Below are 6519 nucleotides of genomic sequence, written 5' to 3' on the forward strand. Positions count from 1 at the left end.
ATTACTATTGGAAGCGATGGTATGGATTAGATCAGTGTTAGGGCATGGTGTGGATATTATTACATTAGTACTGGAAGCGATGGTGTGGATTAGATCAGTGGTAGGGCATGGTGTGGATATTATTACATTAGTATTGGAAGCGATGGTGTGGATTAGATCAGTGGTAGGGCATGGTGTGGATATTATTACATTAGTATTGGAAGTGATGGTGTGGATTAGATCAGTGATTGGGCATGGTGTGGATATTATTACATTAGTATTGGAAGCGATGGTGTGGATTAGGTCAGTGATACGGCATGGTGTGGATATTATTACATTAGTATTGGAGGCGATAGTGTGGACTAGATCAGTGTTAGGGCATGGTGCGGATATTATTATATTAGTATTGGAAGTGATGGAGTGGATTAGATCAGTGTTAAGGCATGGTGTGGATATTATTACATTAGTATTGGAAGGGATGGTGTGGACTAGATCAGTGATAGGGCATGGTATGGATATTACTACATTAGTATTGGAGGCGATGGTGTGGATTAGATCAGTGTTAGGGCATGGTGTGGATATTATTACATTAGTATTGGTAGCGATGGTGTGGATTAGATCAGTGTTAGGGCATGGTGTGGAAATTATTACATTAGTATTGGAAGCGATGGTGTGGATTAGATCAGTGATGGGGCATGGTGTGGATATTACTACATTAGTATTGGAAGCGATGGTGTGGATTAGATCAGTGATAGGGCATGGTGTGGATATTATCACATTAGTATTGGAAAGGATGGTGTGCATTAGATCAGTGATAGGGCATGGTGTAGATATTATTACCATACTATTGGAGGCGATGGTGTGGATTAGATCAGTGTTAAGGCATGCTGTGGATAGGACCACATTAGTATTGGAAGTGATGGTGTGAATTTCATCACTGTAAAGCCATGGTGTGCATATTATTACATTAGTATTGTAAGCGATGGTGTGGATTAGATCACTGATAGGGCATGGTGTGGATATTATTACATTAGTATTGGAAGCGATGGTGCAGATTAGATCAGTGATAGGGCATGGTGTGGATATTACTACATTAGTATTGGAAGCGATGCTGTGGATTAGATCAGTGACAGGGCATGGTGTGGATATTATTACACTAGTATTGGAAGCGATGGTGTGGATTAGATCACTGTTAAGGCATGGTGTGGATATTATTATATTAGTACTGGAGGCGATGATGTGGACTAGATCAGTGATAGGGCAAGGTGTGGATATTATTACATCAATATTGCAACCGTTGTTGTGGATTAGAACAGTGTTAGGCCATGATGTGGATAGTATTACATTACTATTGGAAGCGATGGTGTGGATTGGATCAGTGATAGGGCATGGTGTGGATATTACTACATTAGTATTGGAGGTGATGGTGTGGATTAGATCACTGATAGGGCATGGTGTGGATATTATAACATTAGTATTGGAAAAGGTGGTGTGGATTAGATCAGTGATAGGGCATGGTGTGGATATTATTACATTAGTATTGGAAGCGATGCTCTGGATTAGATCAGTGATAGGGCACGGTGTGGATAATATTACAGTACTAATGGAGGCGATGATCTGGATTAGAACAGTGTTAAGGCATGGTGTGGATATGACCACATTAGTATTGGAAGCGATGCTGTTGATTAGATCAGTGATAGGACATGGTGTGGATATTATTACATTAGTAGTGGAAGCGATGGTGTGGACTAGATCAGTGAAAGGGCATGGTGTGGATATTATTACATTAGTATTGGAAGCGATGGTGTGGACTAGATCAGTGATAGGGCATGGTGTGGATATTTTCCCATTAGTATTGGAATTGATGGTGTGGATTCGATCAGTGTTAGGGCATGGTGTGGATATTACTACATTAGTATTGGGAGCGATGGTGTCGATTTTATCAGTGGTAAGGCATGGTGTGGATATTATTACATTAGTACTGGAAGCGATGTTATGGACTGCGTCAGTGTTAGGGCACGGTGTGGATATGATCACATTCGTATTGGAGGCGATGGTGTGGATTAGATCAGTGTTAGGGCATGGTGTGGATATTATTACATTAGTATTGGAAGCGATGGTGTGGATTAGATCAGTGATAGGGCATGGTGTGGATATTATTACATTAGTATTGGAAGTGACGGTGTGGATTAGATCAGTGTTAGGGCATGGTGTGGATATTAATACATTAGTATTGGAAGCGATGGTGTGGACTAGACCAGTGATAGGGTATGGTGTGGATATTATTACATTAGTACTGGAGGCGATGGTGTGGATTAGATCAGTGATAGGGCATGGTGTGGATTTTATTACATTACTAGTGGAAGCGATGGTGTGGACTAGATCAGTGATAGGGCATGTTGTGGATTTTATTACATTAATATCAGAAGCGATGGTGTGGATTAGATCAGTGTTAAGGCATGGTGTTGATATTATTATACCAGCATTGGAAGCGATGCTGTGGATTAGACCAGTGATAGGGTATGGTGTGGATATTATTACATTAGTACTGGAGGCGATGGTGTGGATTAGATCAGTGATAGGGCATGGTGTGCATATTATAACATTAGTATTGGAAGCGATGGTGTGGATTAGATCAGTGTTTAGGCATGGTGTGGATATTATTAGATTAGTATTGGAAGCGATGGTGTGGATTACATCAGTGATAGGGCATGGTGTGGATATTATTATATTAGTATTGGAAACGATGGTGTGGATTAGATCAGTGACAGGGCATGGTGTGGATATTGTTACATATCTATTGGAGGCGATGGTGTGGATTAGATCAGTGTTAAGGCATGTTGTGGATATTATTACATTAGTATTGGAAGTGACGGTGTGGATTAGATCAGTGTTAAGGCATGGTGTGGATATTATTACATTAGTATTGGAAGTGACGTTGTGGATTAGATCAGTGTTAAGGCATGGTGTTGATATTATTATACCAGCATTGGAAGCGATGCTGTGTATTAGACCAGTGATAGGGCATGGTGTGGATATTATTACATTAGTACTGGAGGCGATGGTGTGGATTAGATCAGTGATAGGGCATGGTGTCGATATTATTACATTAGTATTGGAGGCAATGGTGTGGATTACATCATTGTTAGGGCATGGTGTGGACATTACTACATTAGTATTGGAGGTGATGGTGTGGATTAGATCACTGATAGGGCATGGTGTGGATATTATAACATTAGTATTAGAGGCGATGGTGTGGATTGTATCAGTGATAGGGCATGGTGAGAATATTACTACATTAGTATTGGAAGCGATGGTGTGGATTAGATTAGTGATAGGGCATGGCGTGGATATTATTACATTAGTATTGGAAGCGATGGTGTGGATTAGATCAGTGTTTAGGCATGGTGTGGATATTATTACATTAGTATTGGAAGCGATGGTGTGGATTACATCAGTGATAGGGCATGGTGTGGATATTATTATATTAGTATTGGAAACGATGGTGTGGATTAGATCAGTGACAGGGCATGGTGTGGATATTACTACATTAGTATTAGAAGTCATGGTGTGGATTAGATCAGTGTTAAGGCATGGTGTGGATATTATTACATTAGTATTTGAAACGATGGTGTGGATTAGATCACTGATAGGGTATGGTGTGGATATTATTACATTAGTATAGGAGGCGATGGTGTGGATTAGATCAGTGTTAAGGCAAGGTGTGGATATTACTACATTAGTATTGGAAGTGATTGTGTGGATTAGATCAGTGTTAAGGCATGGTGTGGATATTATTACATAAGTATTGGAAATGATCGTGTGGATTAGATCAGTGATAGGGCATGGTGTGGATATTATTACGTTACTATTGGAGGCGATGGTGTGGATTGGATCAGTGTTAAGGCATGGTGTGGATATTATTACATTAGTATTGGAAGCGATGGTGTGGATTAGATCAGTGATAGGGCATGGTGTGGATATTATTACATTAGTATTGGAAGCGATGGTGTGGACTAGATCAGCGATAGGGCATGGTGAGAATATTACTACATTAGTATTGGAGGCGATGGTGTGGACTTGATCAGTGTTAGGGTATGGTGTGGATATTATTACATTAGGATTGGAGGCGATGGTGTGGATTAGATCAGTGATAGGGCATGGTGTGGATATTACTACATAAGTATTAGAAGCGATGATGTGGATTGGATCAGTGATAGAGCATGGTGTGGATATTACTACATTAGTATTGGAAGTGATGGTGTGGATTAGATCAGTGTTAAGGCATGTTGTGAATATTATTACATTAGTATTGGTAGTGATTGTGTGGACTAGATCAGTGATAGTGCATGGTGTGGATATTATTACATTAGTACTGGAAGCGATGGTGTGGATTAGATCAGTGTTAGGGCATGTTGTGGAGACTACTACATTAGTATTGGAGGCGATGGTGTGGACTAGATCAGTGATAGGGCATGGTGTGGATATTATTACAGTAGTATTGGAAGTGATGGTGTGCATTAGATCACTGTTAAGTCATGGTATAGATATTATTACATTAGTATTGGAAGCGATGGTGTGGATTAGGTCAGTGATAGGGCATGGTGTGGATATTATTACATTAGTATTGGAGGTGATGGTGTGCACTAGATCAGTGATAGGGCATGGTGTGGATATTATTACATTAGTATTGGAAGTGATGGTGTCGATTAGATCAGTGTTAAGGCAAGGTGTGGATATTATTACATTAGTATTGGAAGCGATGTTGTCGATTACATCAGTGATAGGGCATGGTGTGGATATTATTTCATTACTATTGGAGGCGATGGTGTGGACTAGATCAGTGATAGGACATGGTGTGGATATTATTATATTAGTATTGGAAGCGATGGTGTGGACTAGATCAGTGACAGGGCATGGTGTGGATATTACTACCTTAGTATTGGAAGGGATGCTGTGGACTAGATCACTGATAGGGCATGGTGTGGATATTACTACATTAGTATTGGAAGCAATGCTGTGTATTAGATCAGTGATAGGACATGGTGTGGATATTATTACATTAGTATTGGAAGTGATGGTGTGGATTAGATCAGTGATAGGGCATGGTGTGGATATTACTACATTAGTACTGGAAGCGATGCTGTGTATTAGATCAGTGATAGGACATGGTGTGGATATTATTACATTAGTATTGGAAAGGATAGTGTGGATTAGATCAGTGTTACTGCATCCTGTGGATATTATCACATTAGTATTGGAGGCGATGCTGTGGATTAGATCAGTGTTAGGGCATGGTGTGGACATTACTACATTAGTATTGAAAGCAATGGTGTGGATTAGATCAGTGATAGGGCATGGTGTGGATATTATTACATTAGCAGTGGAAGCGATGGTGTGGATTAGATCAGTGTTAGGTCATGGTGTGGGTATTACTACATTAGTATTGGAAGCGATGGTGTGGATTGGATCAGTGTTAGGGTATGGTGTGGATATTATTACGTTAGCTTTGCAAACGACGGTGTGAACTAGATCACTGATAGGGCATGGTGTGGATATTACTACATTAATATTGGAAGTGATGGTGTGGATTAGATCGGTGATAGGTTATTGTGTGGAAATTATTTCATTAGCATTGGAAGCGATGGTGTGGATTAGATCAGTGATAGGGCAAGGTGTGGATATTACTACATTAGTATTGGAAGCGATGGTGTGGATTAGATCAGTGATAGGGCAGTGTGTGGATATTATTATATTAGTATTGGAAGCGATGGTGTGGATTAGATCAGTGTTAGGGCATGGTGTGGAGATTAGTACATTAGTATTGGAAACGATGGTGTGGACTAGATCTCTGATAGGGCACAGTGTGGATATAATTACATTAATATTGGAAGCGATGGTGTGGATTAGATCAGTGATAGGACTTGGTGTGGATGTTATTACATTAGTATTGGAAGCGATGGTGTGGATTACGTCAGTGATAGGTCATGGTGTGGATATCACTACATTAGTATTGGAGGCGATGGTGTGGATTACATCGGTGTTAGGGCATGGTGCGGATGTTATTGCATTAGCAGTGGAAGCGATGGTGTGGACTAGATCAGTGATAGGGCATGGTGTTCATATAACTGCATTAGTATTGGAAGCCATGGTGTGGATTAGATCAGTGATAGGGCCTGGTGTGGATATCATTACATGAGTATTGGAAGCGATGGTGTGGACTAGATCAGACATAGGGCATGGTGTGGATATTATTACATTAGTATTGGATGCGATGGTGTGGACTAGGTCAGTGATAGGGCATGGTGTGGATATTATTACATTAGTATTGGAAGCGATGGTGTGGATTAGATCAGTGATAGGGTATGCTGTATATATTATTACATTAGTATTGGAAATGATGTTGTGGATTAGATCAGTGTTAGGGCATGGTGTTGATATTATTACATTAGTAGTGGAAGCGATGGTGTGGACTAGATCAGTGATAGGGCATGTTGCGGATTTTATTACATGAATATGAGAAGCGACGTTGTGGATTAG

Source organism: Gorilla gorilla, chromosome 3, assembly GCF_029281585.2.
Source record: "Gorilla gorilla gorilla isolate KB3781 chromosome 3, NHGRI_mGorGor1-v2.1_pri, whole genome shotgun sequence".
Taxonomy (NCBI): Eukaryota; Metazoa; Chordata; class Mammalia; order Primates; family Hominidae; genus Gorilla; species Gorilla gorilla.